General features: G+C 35.8%; 1 long non-coding RNA gene across 1 annotated transcript in view; it reads left to right on the top strand.

The window, feature by feature from the left end:
• LOC107637718 overlaps positions 1-597 on the top strand; it is a 1,155-nt gene extending 558 nt beyond the window's left edge. The window contains exon 2 of the long non-coding RNA XR_001619481.2: positions 188-597. This is a non-coding gene — a long non-coding RNA (uncharacterized LOC107637718). The remainder of the gene's footprint in view (positions 1-187) is intronic.

Consider the following 15,781-nt stretch of genomic DNA (forward strand, 5'->3'; position numbering starts at 1 on the left):
TTATAGATCTATAATATTTCAAAAAATATTACTAAAATTAAATAATATTTTTTATTATTTTACAATACTTTTAAAAAATATTTTCAAAATATTAAAAATAACTTTAATGGTAATATTTACATAACTATCGTAACCATCATAAGTAGGTACATACTATTTATTTTTTATAACTATATGGAGCATGCAGGAAGCATAACAAAAGTGTTGGAATCAGTCCCTGGTGGAGCAGAATATTATATGTTGGGTAAAGGAGGAGAGCTCAGCACATGCCATCACCTTTGCTTTATTGGCATCTTAGTCTATTGTTGCGATTCTTACTCCCTTCCACGTAAGATCGCAAAATATGCATAGCTCTTTCCATCGATAATCTATGCATCACCTGCCCCAGCTTCCATCACTACATATATAAGAGTTATGAAATAAAGTACAGAGTATTTTTATCTCTATACCTCTGTATACACCATGTTATATGTACGTGTACGTCTTGTATTGTACGTGTCTTCCATGCATGTGCCTTACGATATCTTGTAATGTTACACTTTTGTTATCAATGTTATGTATTTTCAATTCATATAAATTAATAGTGTGTTCTAGCTACATGATTTTATTATTTATTAATTTTCTTCTAAAACATTTATTAATTGTTTTATCTTTTCATGGAAAACACAACGCACACTGACAAGTGACATCAAAGTTTATATATAAATTATTAATACATGCAATGGATATAAATTGTTTATATGGGAAAGGAAAAGTCTTGGACAGTACTTTTTTAATAATTTGGTCAGTATTTAACTATAATAAAAGATAAGTGATTTTTTATTATTAAATATAATCTCACATCATTAAAAATATTATTGATAACTAATTAATGGTTATAAAATACAAAATTTGCTGTCTCTAACACTCCCGTATAAAAAAATATATATAGATAGTTATATCAATGGTGTTCTAGTACGTATATTAGTATGCCGTACGTCAGTAAATCAGTGAAGTCGTGTAACCAAAATATTTGATAACTACAAATATTAATAAAAATTTACTTGTTGATCGAAAAATATTTTTCAATTAAGGCGAGGTAGTTCAAAGTGATGAAGAAATCGGAGAATTTAAACGGTTTTCGAAAAGATGCACGGGGCTGGAGGGGCTGGAGGTAATCGACGCGGATTCGATTACATTTACTTCATTAAATCGAATAAGTCAAATCGAACAAGATTTTCGAGACAGGTAATCGAACAAGATATTCGAATAAGTAAATCGAGCAGTTGTGGTAGTGGAGAAGTTAGAGGCTTTCATCACGCGAGGAAATCATGGGAAATATTTATAGCCAAAGGGCGGTAACGGTTACCAAGGAGTATGCATTTAAGACTGTGATTTTGTAATTAATTATAATTAGTTGTCAGTTACAAAAAATAGATTATAAATACTAGGAGGTTTCAGGGAATAAGGGTTGGAACTTTAACTCAGAAAAACACTGAAGCACACTCACATCCCAGAGAATTCTTGAGTCTGCGATCGAGTAATTTTTCGGTAGGGTTCCTTCCATGTTTTCTTCCTTTCAATTTATCTTCTTGTAAACCTTATATTTCAAGCAAATTTATCTTTCAAGTACCATTTATCTTCATTGCCAAATTTACATTTCTGCATTTTGTCAAAGCCCTTTGACCCAATCAAAGGCATTTTATTGCTTTCTTTCAATTTCAACGCAAACCTTTCTGTTTTCAGCACATTTTCTTTTCGAAAACTTTACATTTTCGTTTCTTTTACTGATTTATAAATTTTAATTTATCTTTATTCCCAATACTCGTCTAATTGAAGACACTTTGATGTACTTTTAGAAAACCGGTACCTGCAAAGAGGAGTAGTTTTCACTCTCAACCCACTAAATATCGAACGATCATCGATTTGCTAAAAATCGACAAAACAAATTGGCACGTCCGGTGGGACAATTTTAAAATTAAAGTGTGTCAAAAGTTTGTGTGTCATTTGGTGTATGCAATTGAGGAGTAGAAAAATCATTCACATGGCTAATGAAGTGTCAAATGTGAATGGTGGTTCCTCCACCAATGATAATTTACTAGTAATTGTGCAATAAGCGGACGTGACTTCACGTTCAGAAGGTGCAATTGGAAGTGAAAATATAGCAGTTACCACTGTACAAACTGGAAATATTGGACAAAATATTCGTCCACGTGGTAATTTGCCACCTCCTCCAATAACTACCAGTTGGCCCCCTTATGGCCTTCCTCCTAGTTATACTCCGCCGGTAGGTAGTTTTGTTCCGCCTGTTCGATTTGGGAGTGTAAATGGAGAAAATAATCCCCAAAACCCACAACAACATTCTGAGTACTCTCGTGATTATAATGTGGGCTCTACTTCGAATGCTGCTAATTCGATGGCAGTGTATCGACAGCAAATAGAGGAAAATCATCATGACTTGATCAATTGCTGACTCAACAGATGACCACAATTTTTGAATCCAATGCTAGACAAGTCGAACGAATTGCTCGAATCGTAGATTATGAGGAAGGTGAAAGGCATAATTCCAAGGGAAATAATGAGGGATTCGAGAATATATTTCAAAATGAAAATAATTTTAATAGAGAAAATCCTCATGTAGTTCCCCGAGGTTAAAATGCTGATGACTTTCTAGCCAGATTACGTGCTAATCATGGCGGTGAATGTTATCAAGTCACCAAAATTGTGGAAGAAGTTCTTAATCGAGTTGGTCTGAATGTTGATTTTATGAATTGACCCCACTTTGTGCCTGCCTTCTCCCAAGTTGTTCAAATAACTGAAGTGCCAAGAGGGGTGAAAAGTCCAAAGATAATCTAAAATTTTGCTGGGAAAGTTGGAGAATCAACTACTGAACATGTCGCTCGATACTTAGTTGAGATCGGAAACTTAGCCAATGATAAAAATTTAAAAATGAAGTTTTTTCCTTCTTCGTTGACGAAGAATGCATTTACTTGGTTTTCAAATCTTAGACCAAATTCGATAAGGACATGAAATCAGTTAGAAACTGCATTCCACGCTCAGTTCTATCGAGGGAAAATGAATGTGACAGTTACTAATCTAATAGCCTTGAAACGTGAAAATTGTGAAATCATTGATGATTACATGATACATTTCAACAATGCTAGAAGCAGATGCTATGTTTCATTACCTGAAAGCCAAGTAGTGAAAATAGCAACTATGGGGCTAGGATTTTATATGCACAGAAAGTAACTTATTGTGCATATTCCTGATTTAGCATATTTGGCTGAAAAGGTTCGTCAGACTGAACTTTTGAAAAAGGAAAAAGGGAAATATCGGAGTGAGCAACGATCAAATAGTAAACTTTTTACTCGAAAAGAAAAAGTTGCTTATGTGACTATGGAATCCTCGGACGAGAAACTTGATTTCGAAACAGAAGTCGATTTGGCCGAACTTAAGAAAGGCCCTCTATATGTCTGCTCCTTACTTAAAAAGCTTCCTAGTAATAAAAAGTCGAATGATTCAAAACTGAAAAGTGAAAAGAAATATAGTTTTGATATTTCAAAATCTGATCAGATTTTCGATGTGTTGCTTAAAGATAAACAGTTAATTTTGTCTGAGGGTAGAACTTTACTTTCGGTGAAAGATTTGAAAGGAAAACCTTATTGTAAATTTCACCAAGCAACAAGTCATTCGACTAACAGTTATGTTCGTTTCAGGGACTTAATTCAGGAAGCAATAATGGAGGGACGGTTGAAATTTGATGATGGCAAGAAGGAGATGAAGGTTGATGTTGATCCCTTCGAGGCGGATGCCAGCTTTGTTGAACCATGTTTCGGAGTGAACATGGTTGGAATGTCCTATAATTTCGATGTGGCTCTTGATGATTTTAAGTCACAGGTTAGATCGGTGTATCCCCGAGTGGGAGATGGTTTATTGGACTTTCTAGTTCAACAAAAGATTAAAGATCGGGACGTATCTCTGTATCCATAGTGTAATTCCGTTTTTGATGCTGAGGCAGCGGCGATCTTCGAAAAAGAGAGAATGAAGAAAGAGCTGGCTCATAAGGAAGAACAGGCATGCCAGATGCAGCCGATTCAGCGTATAGAGGGTCAGAGTTCTAAGACTCCTCAACCAAGTGTGACTACACCTTTAAGCCGATCTCAGGCTATAGGTGTCCAGTGGATTCGGAACTGTCAGGAGTTCCAGAAGAGGGATGCTCTATATCGATGCAACCCTCTGTAGGGTCATCAGGGACCTCCTCGAAATTGATATCCTTACTATCGTGGTCGAGCAAGAGGGTATCCGAGAGGCAAAGGAGGTAGGAGGAACTTCAATCAAAATAAAAAACCTCAGGCGGAAGTAAGCAAGGAGGCAACCCCTTATGTGCATTCCCGAATTGTCTTTCCTTCTGATGGAGAGACTTGTCCAAAGGAAATTCCATCTCCTGCAAAGATGGAAAAAGGGAAATCAGTAGCTCAATCTTCAGGGGTCGACAAAAATAAAGAAGTTGATGTCAATGAGGAATATTTTGACGAATGTGATGATGACATGATTGGAACGATTTCGATTATTCCGACTGAATATCTGGGGGAATATGAAGGTGACCCAGATGAAGATTATGATATGGAGGATGAGGAAGCTTTTTCTTTTATCCGAACTAAAGACGAGCCGGGGTATTTTCTTCGGCCTACAGAGAAACAAATGTCTCATCTTCGCCCGCTCCATATAACCACCACTTTGAGTGGGATCAAAGTAAACAAAGTCTTGATCGATGGGGGGGGGACAATAAGTCTTTTGCCCGAGAGGATGTTAATGAAAATGGAAAAATATCCTGATGATTTGGTCCCCACAAACATTGCTGTGACAGATTATAGTGGGGCTTCAACTCTGGTAAAAGGGCTGGTTACTCTGACTGTGAAGGTTGGCTCATCTGAGCGCAACACTGTGTTTGTGGTGGTTCCATCGAGAGCCAGCTATAATGCTCTGCTGGGGCGAGATTGGATCTATGGTGTGGGTGCAGTACCTTCCATTGTGCATCAAAGTGTTCTTCTTTAAACAAGGATGGTAAACCTGAAGTCATCAAGGCAGATTCGAACCTCTATGTCGAACAAATGCATGTTGATTTCAGGATGTATAATCCTAAATTGAAACCTTTGAAAGTTGACCGAACACTGAATTCCTAAAATTGTGAAGGTTGCTATTTGTCTTCCGAAGGCCTTTCAGTGAAGTTGTGTTACCCAGAATTAGGATTTGCTCCAACTGGTTGGGATTGTCTGTCTTGAATATCTTCTGAAGATTTCTCTATGGACCAGTTTGAGAAAGTTTTCGATTACCTGGTAACCTTGCATAATTATTTAAGTAATTTTATTCTTGTAAAAAAATAAAAATGATTCTTCTGTTGAAGTGGAATCATGTAGGTTTAGGAGTTCTTTTAATAATAGTAATTGTATCAGCTCGATATCTTCAGTCAAGTTTTGTCATAATTTAAATATTTCTCCTATGTGTAATGAAAGTGATGCTTTGAATCCAATGGCTGATTTAATAGCAGAAGCACATTGTGTTGAAAATCGAAGTAATATAAAAAAAGTGGATAATTCAGTCTATTCTATTTCTAATGAAGTTGTTGATTTTACCTTTGACTGCATCTATGATTTGAAACCTTTGGGTTTTGAGAAAAATTCTGTAAAAGATGAGGAGCATTTTAAGGGATTTGAATCTCAAGATCCCTTAGAAGAAATTAACCTGGGAACTGCTGATGATGTTCGAATTACTTACATTTGCAAGGGTCTTGTTGATCCTTTTCGAACTGAACTTTTTCATCTTTTACATGAGTTTAAAGACTATTTTGCTTGGGACTATCATGAGATGTCTGGTCTTGATCGTTCACTTGTGGAACATCGATTAGCATTAACACCAAATGCTAGACCTGTGAAGCAAACTCCACGACGTTTTGCTCCAGAAATCAATGAAAAGATTAAAGAAGAAATAGAACGTTTGATTAAAGCAAAGTTTATTCAAACTGCACACTATGTTGAGTGGGTTTCGAACATTGTCTATGAAGAAAAATGGAAAGTTAAGAGTATGCATTGATTTTCGAGATTTAAATAATGCTACTCCAAAAGATGAATATTTTATGCCAATTGCAGATATGTTGATTGATTCTGCAGCAGAAAACGAAATCTTAAGTTTTATGGATGGTTATTCAGGATATAACCAAATCTTCATTGCAGAAGATGACGTGTCCAAAACCGCTTTCCGTTGTCCTAGGGCATTAGGTACTTATGAATGGGTAGTTATGCCTTTTGGTTTAAAGAACGCAGGTGCAACATACTAGCGGGCGATGAATACTGTTTTCCATGAGTTTATTAGAAAATTTATGGAGGTGTATATTGATGACGTTATGGTCAAATCGATTTCAATGAATCAACATATTGATCACTTAAGAAAAGCGTTTACCACCATGAGGAAGAAGGGATTAAAAATGAACCATTTATAATGTGCTTTTGGGGTATCAGCTGGTAATTTCCTGGGTTTTGTTGTTCACAAAAAGGGAATTGCAATCGATAAAAATAAGGCAGATGCAATATTAGCACTATCTGCACCTAAATCGAAGAAAGAAGTGCAATCCTTCTTAGGTAAGGTAAATTATCTTAGAAGGTTTATTTCAAATCTTTCCGATCGAACTCGAGTATTTACACCTTTAGTGAAACTAAAGAATGATTCACAGTTCGAATGGATGAATGAGCATCAATTAGCATTCGATTAGATTAAGGCTTATTTATCTAAGGCTCCAATTATGGCGAATGTTCGTCCACATGAGCCTTTGAAGTTGTACATTGCAGCATCTATAAATACAATTGGGTGTATGCTGGCCCAAGATGATGAGAATGGGCATGAACGAGCAGTTTATTATCTTAGTCGAGTTTTAACTGATATCGAGACAAGATATTCCCCGATAGAAAAATTATGTCTGTCTTTATACTATGCCTGTATGAAATTGAAATGTTATATGGTGGCTAAATCGGTGAAGGTTATAGCGCAAACTGATCTCATCAAATATATGTTGAGTTTCCCAATGTTACGAGGGAAATGGATGCTGGCATTAACAGAGTTTGATTTACAATATGTCCCAGCCAAGTCTGTAAAAGGTCAGGTCATTGCAGATTTTCTTGTAGATAATTCGAAAGATCTGAATGACCAGGAGGCAAATGTAGTCGACATTGAAGTCGATTATTAGAAGTTATATTTTGATGGATCGAAGCATAAGGATGGTGCAGGAGTTGGAATTCTTATCATTTCTCCAGAGGAGGTTCCATCAGAATTCTTGTTTGAATTAAAATATATTTTTTTGAATAAAGTGGCAGAGTATGAGGCTTTAATTCTGGGTCTCAAAATATTAATTAATAAAGGGGCTTTGGAAGTCCAGATATTAGGGGATTTCCAGTTGGTTTTAAAGTAGTTGTCGAAGGAGTTTAGATGCAATAATGAGAAGTTGCAAAAGTATTTGACAACTGCTTAGGAGTTGTTAACTTCCTTTTGAAAAGTTTCTTTAGTCCACATCCCCAGAATTCATAATAAAATTGCTAATGAATTAGCCCAAATTGCTTCGAGATATAGAATTGGTCCGGAGACTCTTAAAAAATTGACTAGTATCCATCAAATATTAGTGCCTGCAAATGAAAGAGAGGCTTTGTGTATAGATGAATGGGGGGATAATGATTGGAGAAAGCCTATTGCTCAGTATTTAAAGGATCCCAATATTCAAGTCGACAGAAAGATGAAATTGCAAGCAATAAATTTTGTCTTGATGGCTGATGAGTTGTATAAGAAAGGGATCGATGGGAATTTGTTGAGATGTTTAGGCCAAGATGATCAAAATGTTTCTTTGGGCAAAGTCCATAATGGGATATGTGGTGCCAGGCTGGAAAGAAAATGAAATGGGTGTTATATCGTAATCACGTGTACTGGCCATCTATGATAAAAGATTGCATTGATTATGCAAAAGCATGTCAAGAATGTCATTACATGGTTCGATATAGTAGATCCCATCTATGATAAAAGATTGCATTGATTATGCAAAAGTATGTCAAGAATGTCAATTACATGGTTCGATACAGTAGATCCCTGCATCCGAGCTGCATTCGATAATAAAACCATGGTCATTTAGACGTTGGGCTTTAGATTTGATTGGATTGATCCACCCTCCTTCATCAAAACAACACAAGTTTATCTTGGTAGCAATTGACTACTTTACAAAGTGGGTTGAAGCAATTCCTCTAGTAGAAGTGGGTCAAAGTGAAATAATAGACTTTGTTGAGGAACATATTATCCATCGATTTGGAATTCCTCAAACATTAAGTACTGATCAAGGAACTATATTTACTGGTCAACAAATTAAAAACTTTACAGCCTCGAGGAATATCAATATGATTACTTCAACTCCTTATTATGCTCAAGCTAATGGGCAAGTTGAGGCAGCAAATAAAATTCTGATAAGTCTGATAAAGAAGCATATCGGAAATAAGCTTCAAACATGGCATGAGACTTTAAGCCAAGTACTTTGAGCTTATTGAAATTCACCAAGAGGGTCAACAAATACTTCACCCTATAAATTAGTTTATGGCCATGATGCAGTGCTACCATTAGAAATTAATTTGAATATTTTGAGAGTATCAAAACAAAATGATTTGCCAGTTAATGATTACTGGAATGCAATGTTTGATGAGTTGAATGAATTAGACTCAGAGCGAATCCTGGCAATTGATAATATGATTCGATAAAAAGAAAGTATTGCTCGAAGTTATAATCGTCGAATAAGGGAAAAATATTTTGATATAGGCGAGTTGGTTTTAAAAGTTATTTTGCTAATGAAAAAGAAATCGAAATTTCTTGGCAAATGGTCCCAAACTTGGGAAGGCCATTTTCAAGTGATAGGATCATATTCTGTGAATGCATATCAAATTAAGGATATCGAGTCGGGAAAAATAATTCACTCGATTAATGGAAAATACATGAAACGGTATTACTGTTGGCTAAATTAAAGTCAACCATGCATAAGTCCAAAAAAGATAGAAACCATTACAAAGAAGTAAAGCCTGAAGTAAAGAAATTCAAGATGCCAAAAGTTTTGCCAAATCTGAACGTAGCTTTGCCCTTTTGTTGTCAATAATTTTTTGGATGAGATTTTGTTGTTCCTGCTGAGCAGTAGTCAGAGGTTTGGCTATATCAGCTCGTCTTTGGCGTATTTTGGCGAGCTTTTCATTGATTTGGGATAATTCTGTTTCAAGTCTTGCTTATTCTTTGTCATAAAAATCTTGAACAGAAATAGCATGAGAGATCCTTAAATCGAATTCTTCACGGGAAGCTTTGATTGGTTGAAGGGTTGTAGTGCAACTCTCCACTTCGGTTTAGATCTTAGCTTCACTGTTTTCGATCTCTTGAAGTTTGCTTTGGAAAGTTACGCTGTCATTGGCAAGTTGTTTGCATTGTTGGACTATGGCAGAATGTGGGGTAGAAGCCGGGAATTGAAAGGCAAAATTTAAAATATCAGATAGAAACTAGTTGAGAAGTGCATCACTGATCCAGGCAGCAGGTGGATGATCCAAGAGTTTAAGAAGAGAACAAAGTTGTTCTCGAATATCAACACTCAACTCAAATGAAGGTCTTGATGTAGAAGGTCTTGGAAGTGTTGGCACTGGTATAGGCACTTCGTCTTCCTGGATAGCATGGTTTAAGACAGAGATCAGGCTAACTAAAGTAGCACTTGGAAGTGTGGTAGAAGCGCTCGAATTTCCAGATCCTGGTCCTGGGGGAGTTTGAAATCCAGTCTGTTGAGGAGGATTAAAAATCCTTGAGGAGTTTCTAAAACTCTGGATCGAGATGAGTCTGAATTGGTAGTCTCAGAAACTCGAGAGACAAAATCAGAATCTGGGGCCACTTGATTTTTAGCAGAAAGTGCAACCTGGTTGTTTAGTGAGGTTGACTCAAGTATCTGAGTTTGTGTTGGAGAATGCGGTGAAGGATCTTTTGTCAAATCGACCACTTGTGTTATATGGGGAGGTGGAAAGGCAGCTTGAAGTGGTTGAGTGGATTCTGTGGCTTGGATCGAATCGTGGGATGTAGAGTATCCCAGATCAAATTGTTGTTGCAGAGGCGGTTGATCAGGGGCCACAGGAGATGTGATTGAGTGAGAAGCAATGGAAGGCTGACATAAAGGTACATAATTATAAGTTGAGATTTATTCTAACTTAAATAAAGTATGTGTAGAAATGATAATGTTACCAGAATGAGTCTTGGTTTTCGAATCAATCGAGCACCAGGGTCTAAATCGGCCGTATCCTCCTATTGAGAGGAAGCAGCAAGAATGTCTTAGATGAGTTGCCCACTTCCATCAGAGCTTTCACTTGATGGCTGCAGTCGTAACTGATGGAAAATCAAAATTGAATGCTATTAAGCAAATGTGGTTTTCAAAATATTTCAATTTCGAGTACAGGAATATGTAAAAGTAATTACCCTTCTAGAAGCCTTGGTAGTAGTCCTTCGACTTTTGTGTTGTGGTTGTTGTGAGGAGGTTGTGGTCTCAGCTTTTCTTTTTTGGGTTCTTTTTGGAGAACCCTCAGCAGCAGGAGCTATTCGAATCGCATATTGCTGAATTTCCTCTAAGGTACGAGTGTATTTAGAGTAATAAGCAGTCCACCATTCGAAGCAGGATTTGGTGATGTAGGAGTTGCGGTCATAAACAACGAAATTGAAACGTTCCTTGTGTTGCTGGTTTTTTAAAAGACAAGCATCAAGTTCCTTTTGGGAAGTCAAAATGATGTGGCAGAATGGGTCACTATTTCGAGGCAGTGGAGATAGGATGGCTTGAGAAAATTTCAGTTGCCTGGCTGTAAAATGAGGGGCATACAGGGTCACTTTGAACCTTTCTTTTTTGTGCTGAGGCAGTCCTGTAGGAATTATTTGGACAGCTAGTAAATTTGCCCAATTCCGATTGGCAAGTTCGTTTTCTTCAGTGTCATTTGGGAAGAGTAAATGATCAAGCCAAACAGGACCATAATTTCGACGCATAAAAGGAGCGAAATTGAGGTTGTCATTGTAGAAATCTTTACAAGAGTGGAAGAGAGAAAAAACAGCCCAGAATCGGTCTTCATCCGTTTGTGTATTTGGGAAGTTGAGCTTGTAATCAGCTAATCAAAAGCCTTCGATGTGTTGTTTATCAGTACCACCACCTCCAGGCTTTGTCATGAAATGTTAGAAAATGGCATTAAGCCATAGTTGGAGGAGTCAGAGAGGGCCACCTGTACTAATCATACAGTTGTCTCGGAGACAATGTACAAATTGGCCAAGTTCTTCAAAGATATGCCCTAGGAGAAGTTTGGCCAAATTGAGAGCTTTTCCTTCATGAAGTAGAGCAGCCAAGAGAAGGAAAAATTTTGACATCTGAACGCTTCGAGAACAGAAAATGATTGCATTCAGCCAATAGAATAGGAAGGCTACATGCTCGTCATCTGTAACAGCAGTGCCTTCTGCACCCATGTTCTGGGCAATGAACTCACTGTAAGAAGTGGATAAGACAATATTGTAGTGGCACTCAGGCTGCATATTAGGAGTACAATCTGAAAAATTTATTGGAAACCCTGTGATAGCGGCTACATCGAAAAGAGACATACCAATCATTCCACAAGGAAGGTGGAAGTTGTTGGTTGTCCGGTTCCAAAAATAAGTCACAGCTCCAATCATCCAGGGGAGCGTTGAAGGTGAGAAGTGAGAAAGTCATAACAGTTCTTGGATCCCCAGAGCCCCCCAGTCAGCCGTCTTTGTCAGGGCGAAGTATTGATACCAGGCTGTAAAATCAGACCCTCGAAGATTAATTTTTGGATTATTCTTGAAAGGTTTCTGGTTGATGAAGAGGGAGATATCAAGGGTTTGGTTAATTAACAAATCTTTCCCTCGAGCACTGGGAAAGAAAGATGTTTTCTTATTTGCCCTCTCCAAGGATTTGACGGGCCCAAGGAAGCAGTGGGTATCTCCCCCTACTGTGAAAGGGATTAAGATTCTGGTATAATTAGTTTGAAGCTGTGGGTCGTCAATGACTTCATCATTGACTTGATTTAGTATATGGAGGGCTGGTGGAGTTAGTGGCGCAACCATGTTATCTTTACCCTTGTCTTGGGCAGCAGCATGGGAAGAGGAAGTGGCCATTGCAGAACAGAGAAGAAGGAAATTTTGAAAAGTTAAGGGTGAGAATGATAAATTTAAAGTGTTACTGTAGCCGTTATTACAGGAGGAAAGCAAAAAGAGGTAACTTCGCGAAGAAGGTAAAGTGGTGGAAAGAGAAAGCATAAGTCTTGGGAAACGTGTTGAGTGGATCAGCATTAATGGGAAGGTTAAATGGTAATTATTGCTGATTTAAGGGATTGAAATTTGAATTTAAATTTGGATTAAGTGTTTTATCTTCCAATAATGTTATCGAAGGCAAACACATTAATTCAAGGGGGCAATTTGTTGATCGAAAAATATTTTTCGATTAAGGCGAGATAGTTCGAAGTGATGAAGAAATCGGAGAATTCAAACGATTTTCGAAAAGATGCACGCGCAAGCGTGGACTGGAGGTAATCGACGTGGATTCGATTACATTTACTTTATTAAATCGAATAAGTCAAATCGAACAAGATTTTCGAGACAGGTAATCGAACAAGATATTCGAATAAGTAAATCGAGCAGTTATGGTAGTGGAGAAAGTTAGAGGCTTTCATCACGCGAAGAAATCATGGAAAATGTTTATAGCCAAAAGGCAGGAACGGTTACCAAGGAGTATGCATTCAAGACTGTGATTTTGTAATTAATTGTAATTAGTTGTCAGTTACCAAAAGTAGATTATAAATGCTAGGAGGTTTTAGGGAATAAGGGTTGGAACTTTAACTCAGAAAAACACTCAAGCACACTCACATCCTAGAGAATTCTTGAGTTTGCGATCGAGTAACTTTTCTGTAGGGTTCCTTCCATGTTTTCTTTCTTTCAATTTATCTTCTTGTAAACCTTATATTTCAAGCAAAATTATCTTTCAAGTATCCTTTATCTTCATTGCCCAATTTACATTTCTATATTTTAGATTTTCATGTCAAAGCCCTTTGACCCAGTCGAAGGCATTTTATTGCTTTCTTTCAATTTCAACGCAAACCTTTCTGTTTTCAGCACATTTTCTTTTGGAAAACTTTACCTTTTCGTTTCTTTTACTGATTTATAAATTTTAATTTATCTTTATTCCCAATACCTGTCTAATCGAAGACACTTTGATGCACTTTTAGAAAACTGGTACCTGCAAAGAGGAGTAGGTTTCGCTCCCAGACCACTAGATATCGAACCACCATCGATTTGCTAAAAATCGAGAAAACACTAACATTATTACCGATCATGTAATTATGTTCTTAAGAACTTTTAAAGTAACTCTATACATTGTTATTAAAATTGGACCAGACCAATTAATTCGACCGAAAGACTGATGAACCAAATTTATTATCGGTCTGATCCAATATTTAAACTGCACAAGATATAGAATTAGAACAAACCGATTAAATCCGAAGCGAGTTAGTCCAATCTGAACCACTTAAAATTTAAAATTTCTCAAAATGTGAGAATTGAGGTTCAAACCCTTGTTATCTTTGACTAAAATGTCCTCTTTTGCCACCGAATTGTTTTATTTTTTATTAATATATGCAAATTATAATACATATAGATATATTTCATCAAATAATTTACTTCTATTTAATTTATTTTAATTTTAGTTATAAACTCACTCATTTTTAAATTAATTATATTTTTATTTAACAATAATTATAAACTCACTTATTTTTTCTTTTCATAAAAAGGACGGTCAGGCGGCTTACGACAGTATATTAAGAGGCTAAAAAGATAAATTTTTAGCTTGTTATACTGCAAATATAGGTAGTTGTACGGTGAATCTAGCAGAATTCTGGAGTATTTTGTTAGGTTTGGACTTGGTCCTAAACCTTGGATACATGAATATTTACATGGAAGTGGACTCTAAAAATAGCAGTAAGCATAGTTATTAAAATCGGACTGGACCGTCCGGTTCAACCGAAAAACTGGTAAACCAAGCCTTGTACCGGTCCAGTTCAAGGCTAGGACTGTTTAAGATAAAGAACCGCTACGAATTGGTCAAACTTGGAGCGAACTGGCAAAAATCGGTCAAATTCGATGAAGATTATCAGTCTGACCGAACCACTTGGTCGCAAATGAAAGCGAACCTATAGCGCACCAGTGTTCCGCAAGTCCATCGTGCTCTAACGCGTGTGTCCTGTTCGAGAAAGTGGCATGCATGAACAATCACTAGGTTGTCATGCTCCTTGTTAATATATATGCAAATTATAATACACATAGATATCTTTTATCAAATAGTTTACTTCTATTTAATTTATTTAATTTTAGTTATAAACTCACTCATTCTTAAATGAGTTATATTTTTATTTAACAATAATTATAAATTCACTTATTTTTTCTTTTCATAATTATATAATATCTATTAATATTATTTTTCAATAAATAATTATAGTATATAATAGTATAATAGATATAAATTAATTAATAAATTATTAAATTTAAAAATAATAGTTATTTTAATATAAAAATAAAATAAAAATATTTATTGTTCCTGTTCCATATTGTTTTAGAATAACTAGATATTTTTAAAATATTAGTGAAAAAAGGAGTAGGTTGCAGAGGCAGAGGTGGAGGAAGTAGGACAGAGATCAGAGTCGCTGATGAAAAAGAGGAACAGAAAGACGACAAAACACAATGAAGTGGTGGATCCGAGCGGCGGCGACAGCAGCGTATTGCAGCATCGAGGATCAGAGAACAAGCACGATGCAAGGGAGAACAAGCAATCCTGCGGATGGAGAGGATCAGAGAACGTCCACGATGCAGGGAGAGGATCAGAAAACGAGCTATCACAAAGGGGGAGAAATAAAGAATGAACGACGTTGATGGGAAACAAAGAGAGGGGTAAAAATCCTAGCAGAGCTCTAAATTCTTCTCTTTGAAACTCAAATTAAAAGAAATAGAAAAATGTGTAAAATAAAAAATTAAAAGACAAATGTTTAATTATCAATTCTTTCAAAAATAAAAACATGGGGTTTATTTTGTAAATATTTTAATAGTGGTGAATCATACACCTGTATAAAAATAGGAGTAAGAAATCCATGGCCTATATAGTATATACTAAAATAGAATTTAAACCTTCAATATTTATTTAAACAAATAAATAAGTTGACCACTCAATCAAGTTAAGTTAATTATCAAATCAATTGGTAGCGTTTGTTTGCAGAGACTGGAACTGAGACTAGAAGACAGAGATTCAGTATTATGTTTGTTGAGATAGAGACTGATACTTAAATTTCAGTCTCCGTCTTTAAAATTTCAGTATTTTATCTATCGATATATTAAGTTCTAAAAAATACTAAAGAATCAATAGAATTTATTATTTTTGGCCATTAGTTTGCTAATAATATTTAAAAATATAAGCTAAAAATATATTTGTTAGATTTTTAGACTAAAACAATTAGACTAATGACTCAAAATATTGGTAAAAAATAATAAATTTTATTGATTCTTTGAATTTTTTTTCTTAAATCCTTAGTTCATTGAGTAAAGTATATTATCTGGCCATAAATAAATAAATAGCAAGTCCAAAATAAATAAACAAATAAATAAATATGTGAATAGAGATAAGAGTTTAGCAGTATTAGTTTATATACAAAATAAATATAAAAAAATATTAAACTTA

The sequence above is a fragment of the Arachis ipaensis genome, chromosome B04 (assembly GCF_000816755.2).
Source record: "Arachis ipaensis cultivar K30076 chromosome B04, Araip1.1, whole genome shotgun sequence".
Lineage (NCBI taxonomy): Eukaryota > Viridiplantae > Streptophyta > Magnoliopsida > Fabales > Fabaceae > Arachis > Arachis ipaensis.